The sequence below is a fragment of the Argiope bruennichi genome, chromosome 1, assembly GCF_947563725.1.
Source record: "Argiope bruennichi chromosome 1, qqArgBrue1.1, whole genome shotgun sequence".
Lineage (NCBI taxonomy): Eukaryota > Metazoa > Arthropoda > Arachnida > Araneae > Araneidae > Argiope > Argiope bruennichi.
The window spans coordinates 78,022,498-78,038,652 of record NC_079151.1 but is presented as its reverse complement, the minus strand read 5'-3'; the positions used below and the strand labels follow the sequence as shown (position 1 = coordinate 78,038,652).

General features: G+C 26.9%; 1 protein-coding gene across 1 annotated transcript in view; it reads left to right on the top strand.

Annotated features, from left to right (window-relative positions):
* The first annotated feature begins 2,877 nt into the window (after nucleotides 1-2,877).
* The window catches only part of LOC129969246 (uncharacterized), a 135,942-nt gene continuing 122,664 nt past the window's right edge, over nucleotides 2,878-16,155 (top strand). Inside the window, exon 1 of the mRNA XM_056083713.1 lies at nucleotides 2,878-3,011. The gene's annotated coding sequence lies outside the window, so the exon portion shown is untranslated. The remainder of the gene's footprint in view (nucleotides 3,012-16,155) is intronic.

Below are 16,155 nucleotides of genomic sequence, written 5' to 3'. Positions count from 1 at the left end.
CGGAAGGAACATGAGGACTATTAGGAGACAACCCTAGTAATCTGGAATCTAATCAAATGATGAGGATGACGTCTGAGCTGGCACGTTCTTCCCCAAACTTCCGCGCTTTACTAACGAAAGGTCATTCGACAACAGTATAAGTTTTAGCATGCACCAAGTCCGTATGTATAATATATTTTTATTGAAATCCGGTGTTGACGCGAAAGTTTTCTAGCCAGAAGCAGAAAACTTATCACTAGAACTACGCTCCTCCTCCAAAAAAGTAGTAAAATTTTTTCATAGATTTTAGTTTACTTTTTATCACATATCACATAGTTATTTATAACCGAAGTCACTATTATAAACTAATAGAAGGGATTGGAATTTTATTCTCAAAATTTATTTTTAAAGCGATTTAGCTCAGATTTATCAAAGCCTTTACAATCAGATTTTTTGTGGAGGAAAAAAAACTGGTGATTAAAAACTGAGTAGTTTATTGTATCTGTTGGATATGATGGTAACAAGTCTAATAAGTACTTATCGAGTCACTAATAATTCCTTCATTGAATGACTTAATTTGCATAATGGGAAAAAACCCCGCAATGTTTCAGCGATTTATCTTTTCTGAAGACATTTTTTTAAAAATATCAACGTATAATGTAATCAGTCAGCGGCAGTAAATTAATAAATGATTTTGCTTCTAGGATATAATTAAATCTGTGGAATTATTTGGAAATATCACCATAGATAATATAACCTGAACCTAAAGAGTTTCTTCTTTGAAGTGCTTTAAGAAACTTTATAGTGATTCCATCAAGAAATACTATAGATAATCAACACTCATCACTAATTATAATTTCTAAAATGATTTATTGCCTAATATTTCTAAAAAGCAAAATAGCTTACCAAAAGTGCATTGCAATGATTTCTTTCAACTCATAAGGTTTCTAAATATGCTGAAACTAACACATTCGCACTGTTTCAAATAATTAATACTAAAATAAATACCTTAAAGCTAACAATACTTCTCCATTGTTGGATATCCAAATTATTACATTTAATTTGCTATTTTGAATAACACATACCTCTCCTGATCGCACTCCAATTTTAGCAACAATAAGCTCTTATAGAAATGTAGCAAAGAATTTTTTATTAAATCTTCACCATGCTGATTCTATACTTTTTATGTTTTCTCTTCTTTTTTTCGAAGCTACAAAATGAAATAAAATGAAAACGCTTCCTTTGATTCTGCATTTAGAATTCGATGAAGGGGAAAAATCGCCATTTAAGTGATGCATCCCCCTCCGAAATAGTAATGTATTTTGTCTTATGAAAATTCATGCTTTATTTGAGATTCTTATTGAAAGAAAAAAATAAAATTTACTCATTTTTATCCAATTATCAAAAAAAAAAAAATTAAATACTTTTTAATTATCCCAGTAGATACATTTACAAATTACTGTATTACTTTTATACTTTTTCTGATCTGATGAACTTTTCAGAACCAACTAATGAAATTTCATCATCGATACATGAAACCAATGGACAAAAAAATATCTAGCCGTCCGTTTTTTAAGAAAAAAATTTACACTGATTTTCTCAGATAAATACTCTCCAAAATATATTTTGTCTAGTTTTCTCAATCTTAATTCTATTTTATGTTCACAAAACTTAATCGTTCGATTTTAGAAGCACATTTCTATCACTACGGAAACACATTTGTATATGGATTAAAATTGGTCATTAAAATATGTAAAACACATTGCATAGAACATATGCAGATACATTTTGCAACCAAGCCATTGTAAATAAAATATTCTGATCTCATGAGTCTTCCTTAAATAAGTGTATAACACATGACTAGAGTGAACTCCAAGTTTCAGAAAGATTGAAATTCCACACAAAATTTCTAAAAAATAGTATTTCTTATATATTTCATCATTTATAAAAAAAATTAATAGAAAAAAATGAAAAAAATAATAATAAAAAAGGTCCTAATGTTAAAATTCCAAAATGAAAACGGATTAATTTAATATGACAATTCTTGATAAAATGACGATTAAAATGGTTAAATTTTAAAGCCTTTTCTCTTATTTCTATTTCAAATTTTTATGAACTATTATTTGGAATAATTTGAAAGAACAATAACAAAAAAAGTGTTTAGCAAAAAAATTTTGCTGAAGATTTTTTATAGCTTTAGAGGATTTACTTTCAATACAAACTGCCACAGGAAATTTCTCATTGCTTTTATCGAAGTATAAAATAACTTGCTATTAATAATATTATAATATTAAACAAATCGTAATTGAAAATTACAAGACATCGGGTTTTTAATAAATTATAAAATCAATAATAGTCGTTTAAAATTTTCCATAATATTCACATTTTTGTTTGGTTTCTTCTCTGTTGTCTTTTTATCTGATATTTTTCAGATGATCGAAAAATTAATCTAAAAAAATTCTTTTGTTAATTTATTTTCATAAAAAATACTTACAATTTATGAAGCAGCGAACATTTATTGATTTGAATACGAAATTGCAGAAATCGAAATGCTTGTTTTTTGTTTTCTAGCCTCAATCGTAGTTGATAACGTTTTATTATCCCGAACAACTCGCAGATAGATCATCTTTGCCTTTCCTGATTTCCTGAACAAATTATATTGCTACAAATGTTATCAAGAGCAATCTAGGCGAGATTATTGTCATAAATGTCCTATAACGGGATAGTAATAAACCTCTATAGATCACAGTTTAATGAATGAAAATCATCTGCTTCTCGTGTGCGTGCGCAGTTCCGATCCTCCCACGTGATGATTTTTTCGACCAATCGCATCGCTGATTTGTGTTGAGCAAACTCCACAAAACCAGGATCCCAGTCTAGAATGCCTGTTGCCTTATAGAAAGCGAAGGACTTATATACCTGGATCAGCTTTTCGGTTACTGGACGCTCTCGAAGAGTTCGTTCTTCGCTCTTTGTTTCTGAAAAGAACTTTTTGCTCAGAACATCCACCGGCGCAAGATTTCTCTTCGGCGGTAAGTGAGTTTAAGGATGTTAATAAATTAATATTTCATATTTTTCAAAGGAAAAGAAAATGTTATGTGATTCTTTGATGTTTTTAAATATTTTTCGTTCTTTTATATATGATGCGGTTTATTCAGACTAGACTGATTCTTTTTCATTTCAGACGATATTTTATTGTTTCGCATTTCAAACGATAATCGTTGAAGTGCGAAATGATTATCGTTGACATTTTATTTTCAATCTTACATTTATTCTAATAAGATTTATCCGAGTCATTTGTAATCAGCTAATTTTATTTTAATGAATTCGATTCTATTTCAATTAATTATATTCACATTTTGACATTAGATAAGTATTTGCTATTCCTTTAAAAAAGTATTATGAACAAATCAATGAAATGCAAAAATCGGAACGACCTCTTATTTATAAAATTACAGGAAGCATATTCGAAAAAAGAATTTTTTCATCGTTATAAAAGGTCAGAATTTTTATTCTTGAGAAAGAATATGAATATCAATTCATACAAAAACTAAAAAATACATATAATCTGTATTAAGTTCTGAAATTCTTTCATTTTTGTAAGCTTTTGAATTAAAAATAAGTAAAAATTTAAGGAAATTGAAAACCTTTTTATAATCCTTTAAAATAACGTAGAAGACACTTAAAGATTCTTTTTTTGTTCAACGATAAATTATTTTTATTATAAATATTGATATAAAATTACGTATCATGAAATCATGATTTTGATTAGTTACAACATAATTTTTAATAACACTATATTAAAGCATCAATTAAATAAAAAATAATACAAATAGTTAATATTTTTTGGAACTGTACATTTCGAAAATTCAATGAAATTCTCTCAGCAAAGATAATATTAAATAAAGTTTAAATTATTTAAAACTTATATATTAAAGGAAATATTCTAAAATTTAACAATATTTCAACAATTAATAGCTTTAATTTCAGTTTGTACAAATATGGACAGAAAAATTTTAATATTTTTAAATGTAATTTCTCTTAAATTGTCAAATATTTTGAGATTAAATAAAGACCGATAAGTGATACTGTTTAGGAAATTATTCAATAATTTGGTTTCTGAAGTCCGTCATCGCTATTCATAGTTTGATTTTTATCGACGTAATATTCTTGACATGATTAAATGTTGCCATATAAACAATTTTTTTCTCATTTTTATCAATTATTATTATTTATTTCATTCCATTTATTTCACCGTCTTCATTAGTTTGTTTAAAGACACATCGGTATCGCGATAGTGAATTATTTAAAGTAAAATATATTTTCCTCACAAATAAATCATGATTAAACAGAAATACAACACGGAAATACAACAGAAACAACACGGGAAACATAAATTCATTGAGTTTTTTTCTCTCAAAAGCATAATATAATAGTAAATATTATTTGATATGTAATTATGTGAGACATAAAATCCATTCTTAGAACAAGCAGGTCAATAATATTGATTTTAATATAAAATTCTATAATTTATTTAAAAATATTTATTAATATTTATAAGGATTTAATTCTTTTGTCGAGTTCATATTTTTTAAAATGCGTATTAAAGTTTTAAAGAGAAGATTGCGTATGTCATCACCATTTCTTGAGAAAATACACATGTATTTTTTTCTCATGACAATGTATACTATAACTGATATATTTATAACCATGTAATTATTAATATTTTTATATTAATGCGTAGTATTATTTGACTATTTATATTTAATAATGTACAAAAAAATCTATATTTTCCAAAGAAAATTAGTTCAGTGACTTTCAGTTTTCGATGCTTAAATACATATTTTATTCCCTTTTAAAATATGCACATTTTTTACTCGCTTATTTATAGATTCCTGTGAAAATTTCAGGAATCTGTGCTTTATATTACGTCTTTATTATTTTTAATTGCAGACATAGTATAACATTTAATTTTATTTAGAGTTATTTTTAAAATCATTTAATTACTATCAACTACAAGGATTTTTGAAACCATTAAAAATCTTTTATTCTTCAGTTTTAAGACTCTAAAGAAAAAATAATTATCAATTAATGAGCTAATTTAATCATCGATTAATCTCAAAAAAGTTTGTCTCAGATATCCATGAAGGTAATTAGAATCAAGAATTCTTTTGGCATGAAATTGTTCTCGATAATCATTTAAAAAAATGTTTAAGGATTTTTAAATTATATTTTACTTCCACGATTCTTTCGAGATACTGTTGATCTATAAAACATGCTTACATTTTGAACGATTTGTAACACTCTTATATAAAATTCAAGAAACGATTTTAAGAATTGTTTTTGTAGCTTGGCAAAAAATATACCTCTAACAGTTATACATTATAGTTGCTTGAAATATTCAATTGAAACTTTTAAAACATCTTTTTTACAGTCTTGAAAATCTATTTGAATTTTATTATTATTCGAAGAAAATACTATCACCAACTCTCAAATGTTAAAATTGCTCTAACATATCTATTGACTTAGTTAAAATAAATATTAAATTTAAAATTAATTGTTTTCCTTGAAATAGCCTAATATTATGTAAATTTTTTAAATGAATTTTTAAAAATAATTCGAGATTCCACTTAAAATTTTAAATGATTTTTAAAAATAGATTCTAATTTCCTATTTTTTTAAAAATAGATTCGAGATTCCATTAAAAATTCTTCCCCCCGATTGATTTATCATTACTAAATTTGAGTTATTTTATTGTTATATATTGAGTTATTATATTGTTGAATTATTTGAGTTATTTATTCTATTGAGTTATTTTAATGAATTTAGTATAAATGTTTCTGAAAAAACATATCAAACTCATTTTTATTATTTAAAAAAGATTCTGATTACTAAATGAGGATTCAAAACCTTTAAATAAAATAATTTGAACTAAACTGCTTCTTTATTTGAAGTTAAATAAATGCATTAAAAGCTGTTATATGCTTCAACTGAAAGGAAGAACTTCTTGGATTAAAGATAACAAACTTAATTTAGGAAACTTAAATTGAGTCATATAATTTTTACTTTTACGAACTCTCAAAATCATTCCCAGAATAATTTATTAATTGCAAAAAAAAAGTTTAGAGTAGAATGAATGTTCAATTATCAGATTTCGTTAAAATCAGACGTATTACCATGGGAGCTAATTAAGAAAATCGAAAATCATAAATTTACTCCTAAAATTTTAACGTAGCAAAGATAAGAATAAATGTGAATACATTTTGAGGAACAATTCCCTCTGACGGTATTAGGTGTAATGAAGCGACGTTAATGGATTGGTTTCGGACAAACTCTTCAGTAGATAGTACAAAGGGTACGAATTAAGATAAATTTGGGAGTTTATGTAGAAAAAAAAGTTTAATCAAAGGATTTAAGCTAGAAAAGTTCTATTGAAAATTTCCTAAGAAAGTTATATGAATAAAATTAATTGATCATTCTGACTTATAAAACTTGTGAAAAATGTAGAATGTGTTTTGAAATAATTTTTGTATTCTTACTTTAGAAAGTTATCAAAATTATTAATTAATGACTTAATTTAAGTGAGTTACAAAGAAAATAAAATTGAAAGGAGTAAATTATATTAAAACTTCAGAGTAATAATTTGTAATGAAATATTTCTCAGATGCAGTCATTTCGCACTGTTATTGCCTTCTTCCACATAAAATCTTCGAATAATTTCTAGAATGCCTGTATATTTATTAAATATTATTCAAGAAATAATGCTAGAAAGTTTGTTTGTTTGTTTATTTAATCTTCGAAGAAAATGTTTAAAAAATCATTTAAATGAAGGTAAAAATGCATTTTAAAGAAAAGCAAATTCCATAATTCATATTTTTATATATGAGTGCTTCTAGACATTGACATACTTCCCAGTGGCGATCACTTAATATCCATTGGAAAACAAGTACTGTTATTAAGAACAGAAAAGCAGGATCAAGAAATTGTTATTAAGGATTGAAATGTATTTTTAGAGGAAAATAATTAATACAGTTATTTTACTAAACTTCAAGTTTTATTTTTCTATTTGTTATATTTAAAATAAGTATATCCGATACTAATGGAGAAAATTTCTCTCTCTCTCTCTCTCTCTCTCTCTCTCTGTATATATATATATATATATATATATATATATATATATATATATATATATATATATATATATATATATATATATATTTAAAGTAAAATTGAAACTTAAACCGCATAAGAAATTCTTACGATGTAGGCCTCTCAAGTTAAAATAGTATCTTTTTCAGTCATGAAGTTGATCTTTCATACAGGATCCCGGTATCAGCTATACTAAATTTCCCCGATGCTATTTTGAATCTGGTTTCAGTTTTGTCATGGAATAAGTTAGATATCTATCTGATCTTTTTGAGAAATTTGAAATATTTTTATGTATTAGAATTTTTTAACGTTGCAACTGTTGCTAAGCAATGTTTTGTTTTATCTGAGAATGACAAGCTCATCTATTAAAACATAATATACACTGATGATAAATAATTTATTTATTAAATATGAAATAATCTTAAGAAAGTAAGTACTTTTAAAATTAAATATTTTGATTAAATTTAAAGACTAATATTACTTATATATCTGTTTTTACATTCTATCTACGTTTGATGAAATCATTAATTTATTACAAAATTATTGCAGTACTAAAAATTCTGGCAACAAAATTTTTAGAATTTTAATTGTAGATTGGAGTAAAAATGTTGTGGATCAATAGGTGCTCTTCAAATTTTCAGAATTATTACATTCAAAATTCCATACAGTAAACTTTTCCAAGTCTTGTTTTAAGTAATAATAGAAACTAAAATGATCTTGTCTAAATATAGAATAATACATTATCAAAGTTTCTAAATATTTTATTCGCGAATACACAATTGTTCGCAGCTAATTCAAAAAATAACACCAAAGGTGACACTAAAACAGCGTCAAGAAGGGAATATTTGACTGATTGAACTAGTTTAGAAAGCAAATAACAATACCGGATAATTCTCCTGTATATATTTTTTTAAATAAATGAAATAAAATTAAGATGTTATTAACACCTTCTGGCTTATATTATGAATGCGTAATTTTTACTTTCAAATAAATGCTTAATTCTTTCTTCTATTTCAGAGGGAAAATAAATTCTCATCTTAAATGCCTGTATTAAAATAATAACATTTTTGGAACAATATTCATTAAAATAAAAATGCATGCTGTTTAAGATATCATGCAAAAGGCGTCATTACGATATACAATATCTAAAACTTAGTAAAAGTGTGAAATAATATTTAACATCTTTTTTCCAAGAATTTTATGTTTTAAAGGAAAAAAAAGAAATGTTAAAATTTACAACAGTATATTTATTATTTTAAATATTTTGCATATGTAATAAATTCCATTTTTTAGCTGTATTTAAAACAAATTACTTTCATTTTCTATTCGCTAAACCGATCGTCAATCCATGAGTTTCGTAAAAATGTCGAACTGCCACTTTTTTTGAATTTTCCTCGTTTCGAAAAAATGAAAATCTAACTGCTTTCTGCGATTTGACGCTTGCTGATTACATGCGTCGCCTTCGCAAGTAAAATTTCTAAAATGCTTATAGAATGGTGCTATCTAAAATATCTTTAAAAAAGCTAATCATTTCCTTCCTTGTTGATTTAAAAATTATTATTTCAAGGTGGAAATAAAAAAATTGTGTTTGGATAATAATACTTTTCTTTAAAATTGTGCGCAACCAATATAATTATTAGATATTTATTTCAATTATAATTAAAATGTCCATGGGATTGAGGAATATTCTAATTAAGACGATAATGAAAAAACAGAATATTTTGAAGTTATCATGAATTTTAAAATTGAATATTAAAAATGATATACAAAGAAAAATGAGTTGTAAAACTAGATTAAAATGCTAACAATTCTAAAAGTGATAAGAAGAAATATTCTCAATTCAGGGGCATTTAATTAATATTAAAATTTCAGGACGATTTTATTATTGTTCAAACTAATAGCTTTTATTCTAGTCTATAAATATGCATTATGATCTATATAATAAAAGGGATCTTCATAAAATTTCCAACGGTTTGATTTCAATTCTTCTTCCATTAATTTCCAGATTCTATCAATCTGGTGAGTTCGCCCTTATAAAGAACTTTTTCAATAAACCAAAATAATAATAGTTCATAAGATGCATTGAAGGAATATGTTGAAAAAGTATATATGAAATATTTATATTAGTTCCTCATTTTTTCAAGAAACGCAATAATACTTTCCGAAATACGTTTTGAAACATTGTCTTGATGAGGTTTCAGTTTTTGAAAGTCATTGAGATAAAGAAAGGGAATTTTTTATATAAATATAGGATGTAAAACTTTTTATTGATAGTACGTTGAGTCTGTTTTAATTTATTTTTCCTACTCTTCTTATTTTTAATTTTCTATTATAATAGAACTCTGCAACAAACATGAAAACTTTTTTGAAACTTTCTTTTCGTTAAAGGAACTCTATTTGCCCATTTTCCTCCTTCTTTTTCGAAAAAAGGCCTATTTTTATTGCAGTTATTTAGATAAATCTATTTTTCATCAAAGATTACAGCGAATTACCATATATTTCCTGCTAAATAGTTTTCATACAAGGTTCTAGAAACTGTTCTGTTTTGAGTCACGGCATTTTTCAGCCTCGGCAAAGACTGATGAATATTATGCTTTTAGTTTTTTTCTAAGCCATAAAAATTTGTTATTTTATTTATTTCTACAGATGCATTTAAAGACTTTGCAATTGATTTTTGATTCTCCGAATTTTTTCTTGTTACCAGCAATTTCACTTTAGAAATATTGGTAAATGGTACATACCTTTTTCAGGTATTCTTATTGACACTTAATTCCATGTAGAAGTAATATTTGCCGATTTTTTCCCCTTTCCAATTAATAAAGCTGCTTATTTTACTCTTCAAATTTTATTACCATGCATTTCAAAGTGTTTTCGAATTATGGATTAAGAATATTTCTCTTCGGAAAACTCAAAAACAATTTCTTCAATTCACAACTTTTTTATGCAGCATTTTCAAAGAAAGAGCAAATTTAAAAGTAGCGAAAGATATTTCCCATTTCAAACAGTAAGACGTTTACAAAATATTTTATTCTAAAACAATTGCTTTTTAAAAAAATTCTTTATCGAAATCGTTCTATAAATATGTGAATACTCTCTATATAATAATTAAATATTATTTCTTGAGTAAAATATCACACTTGTTTCAGCTAGCTTGAGAAAAAAAATTGTAATGAAATTTGAATTATGAAGCAATAAAAATCTAGGCTTTTAATTAGATAAAGCGAATATTTATACATAATAATATAAATGTACAATGTTTTAAGATTACATATATTCATGCTATATTATTTTTCTTCTTGTTTTAGAAAGTTTCTTAATTTCTTCGAAATACTTTCAGTTTTAAAACTTTGATAAATTCACAAATGATCATAAATTGATGGACAAAAAGATTAAGCATCTATTTTTCTTGCCAAATTGATGTAGTTCGAGATCATCGATTCTTTTTCTGAGGAGGAAAAACTTAATTGGAAAACTTTTTAACTGAAAATGGTCTTGCTGTCTCCCATGGCTTTATTTTCAAAGCGTAAAAAATGGAACAGTTTCTTAGCGATGAAGAATGTAAAATTAATGTTCTTAAAATGTTAGTTCTTTGAAATATTTTCGTAGGTTAAATTTTCTTCAAAAATTTCTTTTTGTCTGTAAAACTTTCCGTTTTTAAATTTTTTAATTGCAATGTAATTCCATTCCTTTAAAATGTTATTTGTGCTAGTAATATTTTTTAAAATTAGGAAGATAAGAAACTAATATTCTCTTATAATGGTTTCTTTTCTTAGTAAAATATATATTTGCTGACATGAAAACATTTTCTATCAAAGAGTTTGCGTTTCAATTAACATAATGAAACATGTCAATTACATTGGCATTTTCTTCAGTGCATGTATTAGAGAACCAAATATGAATTGACATTTCATAAAATTTCAAATGTATTCGAGAAACATTAAAATATTTAGTCCACTTAATTTTTAATCGGTTGTAGTAAACTGATAAATACTGATTAGGAGGAAATAATGACTCACTGACAGTGAAAATGCCTTGATTTACATTTTAAATTTAAATGTTGAGTTTCTTCCACACTTTTTAATGTGTTAATTCTTCTTCCTATGTTAATTCTGTAAATTCTAATATATTTTTAATGTCGTAATGTTAAATGTATTCGCTAAATAATAATTCTAGTTTTTATAAATATATTTCTCAGCAATCTGAACCAATGACTGTTTTAAAGTAAGCATTGAAGAATTCATAATTCACATAATCAAAGATTCTAGATGAACTTTCCTAGATATTGCGAGGAATCGCTTTGACCAATATATTTTCTTAAGACCTAATGGATGTGAGCAAGTAACCTGTTTGCGTTGGGTCATTGTCTTTTATGTTTGCTTTTCCTGTTACATATAGGAAGGAGATAGATAACATCCTTAGAAATTCGCTTAACGCATCTTTGGTAGAAATAATACACGAACTTCGAACCTTTTCTTCACGAAAGAGATATCCCTCCGAAGAGTTATAGATGTTCTTTAAGACTTGTACGAGCACAATCGTCAAGCCCCTGAAAATATTTTCTGATATGTATTTCTTTTCTTGATTACAATGATAAAACAAAAATTAAGATTACATGTAAACAAATCTAACGAAAATTTAAATAATTGGCAGGTTGATTTATATCGGAAGTTCAATCCACTACCTATAACAATCTATTTTTTCATATATTGCCCTTTAGAACAAAAATCTTCATTTTAAAAAGAAAAACAAATAATTACAGATTGATAAAGAGGTTATTTTTGAGAGTGTTAAGTTTGAAAATCCATTATAACCTTTCATTAAGCTCACACATATACATATGTTTACATAAATTTATAATTGCTTCATTTTCAAACGCACTTAAATTTGGTATAAAAGCAGAAATCGTGAATTTGGAGGATAGTTACACAACAAGGATGAAACTTGAGTCACCCTCTCTTTTCCAATTTTATACTCTACCAATTAAAGGACATTTGACTTTCGAGGTCAGATTTAGCGTCACCTTGAGTGTGAGTATTTGGAGCACCAGTTTTAGCATTGATTCTTATCAACAAGTAGACAAAATCATCTCCGTCCTCTTCTCCCACCGATATTATGTGTATTTTTCTTAAAGACAATGTCATTATTAACTGCTTGATACGCAAATAACGAAAAATATCTATTTGATAAAAAAAATAACAAATCCGTAAAAATTGTGAAATATTATTTTTTTCAATAAAGTATAAAGGTAATTACAATTTGAAGTGTAATGTGGGAGGGTGGGGGGATAAATGAATTACGGCATGGAAAATGTGTTGAAGCTTCTTTTTAGAAACATTTGGAGACACCTTGTTATTGAATATAACTGTGCATGAATTCAGTCTTGAAAGTGTAAGATGTCATTTTACTGACTGTGCTTTGGAATAAGTAATAGATATGTCACGGATTGTCTCAAAATTAATCCGCAGTAAAAAGGATGATTCCTTATTGTCTGCAATATTATAATTGTCTACCAAACACTGTATTTTTCTTTCAAAACATACTGATTAGTTATGATCGTTTTTAGAGTTCATTCCCTTCTTCTTTCACAAATTGCCGATGATCTACTACATTACAGAAATACTGCCTACTCCTTCCAGAAAGCCGCTGATGCCGACCAAGCATACACTTACAATATTTTTATTCATTATTCCTGCATATGGGAAAAAGGAAAACTCGCCCTCTCTCGATCTGACAATCTTATTTTAATTAAACTTAATAAATTATAGTTAATTTTATTCCTATTTCTTCCTAGATAATATGAATATATTTAGCCAATAACCACTCAAATTTCAAGCATGTACAGACTTGTGCTATGCCTGGTAGTTCATTACACAACTTTCTGGCACATCGCACTTTTGTAAATTATTGTAATTCTAAAATCTGCTGTTGTTGTTTCTTATGTCACTTGCCACGGACAAACCCGCTGTTACGAAGACAGCGATTTTAAGTCGGATGGGGAGCTTCTCTTGCTTTTTTAGTAGCGCCAACTAGGACCAAGAGTACGACTTTGCTACTCACGCATCACTCATTCGCTTATACAACCATTTTTAAAGGAGGGCACATTCGCACATCTCACAGATAGAACAACGGATGAACATCCAGACCCAAACAGGGACTCGAACCCGGGACGCCCAGATCACGGGGAAGACGCGCTCCCCCTATGCCAGTATGCTGGCTTGCTACAAACTTAATCGTTGATTTATTGATGTTATAGAAAAAAAATAGCAATCATAGGTACCACAATTAATTTCTTCCTGGTTTCGACATTTTTTTTCAACAAGTGTGCAAATATATGGCAATCTCCGCTTTCTAACGCGGTTTAAAAAGTAAAGCATTTCCTTCAACTTCCCATTTTTAATGTGCTAAAAATGATAATAATGATCTTATTTAAATTTAATAAGGAGAGTAAAAAAAAGAAATAATTTATAATAAATATTTCATTATGAAAATTTTGATACAATAAGATCAGCAATAAGCGTTTATTTTGTAAATATTGAAAGGCGCATTTATGTAATGTAAATATGATAAGGAATTTCTCTTTACACTTCATTTTTCTTTATGAGACCATGTGTTGCATGTTAATTTACATAACTGTTTAAAGTAGATTTCAATTTGCTCTAAATAAAATCTTTGCATTCGTTTAATTTTTTTGCATTTACTTTTAACTGCAAATAAAATGAAAGGTGTGGAATATTTTACTCCATCACTCTGAAAATCCTTTTTGTATGTACCATAATTTTTCAGAAAAGAAGGATTTTTCTCTAACAGAAAGGCTCACCGCGCTATCAGATTTACTAAACCCTTTTAGCTGAAAATGCTAATTTCAAGGTTTGCAGTTAATTTAACTTCTAGGTGTTGAAACGAGTCTGGAAAAATAAATCTATTTCAAAAGCTTAAGAAAGCAAAATACTGATTATATAAATGACGTCTAAGCTACTTATACGAATTTGAGAGAAGTATGCCTTGAATTTTTACGCAAATTTTTTGAAGGCATTTTGCAGGCATTTTTTCTAGGAGAGGTGGGTGAAAAGAGTTTAAGAAAAAGGGAGTAGGTTTATGCAAAACTTTTTTTTCTTCTAATTTTTCATTTTGTAGAGCATTTGTGAAATTATGTAGTAAGAGAAAATATTATACTCAGAAATCAGTTATTCTTGCAATAAAAAATTTAATTTTTGTCACATAAATCAGAAAAGAAGCGGAAATATCAAGTTTATTTAAATATTAATTTACAAAATAATAACTTTTTTGTTGAAATAAAACAGAAATATCATTTTTCTGTGAAACTGAATTCAGTTAAATGTCATTTTTCTAAAAAATAAAAATTTTATACATTTACCCTGAATAGTTAATTTATTATTAACTATTCCAGTTAATTTATTATTAAAATTATTCTTATCTATTCCCTGAATAGTCAAGGAATAGTTAATTTTTCAAATGTATCATCATATTATACATTTTTGTCTTCTAATCAGAAGAATAAATAAGTGATATTCATCTAATAAATTAAAAATTGATTACATATGCACAAATTACGAAATAATTCAATTTTGGTAGGCTGTATCCGTGAAATCAAGTAAATTAAATAGCCATTCTATAAATATTTCTGAAAGAAATACTAATGTTTCATTGCGGTATATAAAGACGAAGTTTTTAATTCTTCCTTACTTGAAGAACCCAATGTTTCAGCCTTACATATTGGAAATTTTCGTTTTAATACACTAATAATTAGATTATTTTCAAGCATTCGCCATACAAAAGATTATTGCGCGTCTTCTGTTAACTGGCCTCCAAGAAATCAACTATCTCTTTCTTTTCTGTGTCTTAAGAATGATCAAGAGATCCATAGTCTTCATAGACAACGCTCAGATAAACTAATGGTAATGGATTATTTCGCTTAGTAAGAATTAATTTTAAATCTCAAGTTTGGTTTATATAGAAACATACTTCGTCTTCAGCGTCTGCATGAACTAACATCTTGTAAAACGATTTATTGTAATCTAATCTGGATCAGAAAGAGATGCGAATGGATTTCCAACGAAACAATCGGATGATCACTATCTACTAAGCCAGATTAATTTAAGATGACAATATATTAAGGCATCTACGCAGATCTTATTACAAGAGATTCTACAGAGAAGATGAGATCATTTTGGATGTCTTCTAATCAACTTTTGAATATCACAGGACGGCCATTTATAAGAATTTTATTTTATGCAATTTTTAACTAAAAAATATTATTTTGGAGTGATTTATCAATCGATTTCGTGACCCTTTTCGTATCATACAGATAGTCTCTCGAAGTTGAGGCATTCTTTTGTGATCACACTGCAAGTTTCTAAAATTAATTTAGTCTTCGTAAACTGTATTTATTGAAATTAAGGATATATAATAACATAATTCAATTAAAAATTAAAATTTCTATAGTTGTCTAACGTAATTGTAAGGCATAAATGATGAAGCTTAGACTTTTTATCAATCCAAAAGTTATATGATCGTATGCAGGGCTAAAGTCATTCCATTGCCGCTATTTTTAATAAAGCCCCCAAAAGAGGCCATTGAGCTATGCACCAAAAATAGCTATTGAGACAATCATATTTTTTTCAACAAAAAAAAATCTGCCCTCTATACATACGATTAAAAAGTAAGTTTTTGATACTTTCTATGTAAATTTTATAATAAGAAAATGATTTGCTGGTATTCATTCTCGATTAATTGAGCGGCTATTTGATTTAAAAACACCATGACACTTTTCCTAGATTGCTTGTATTCGTTTGAAATACAACTCATATAATATCTTAAGTCTTCCAACGTCAAATCCATAAATCATGATTGGTATTATTTAGGAATACTGCTCGCACAATCCACTGTCTTGAACCTTTGGGCCGAATAAAAAAAAATCCTAAAACTTACTAAAATGAAATATCTTCTGTTTTGTAATGAACAAATCCGTGCAGTGTGTTCAAATGGGCTACCAATTTCGGATTAATG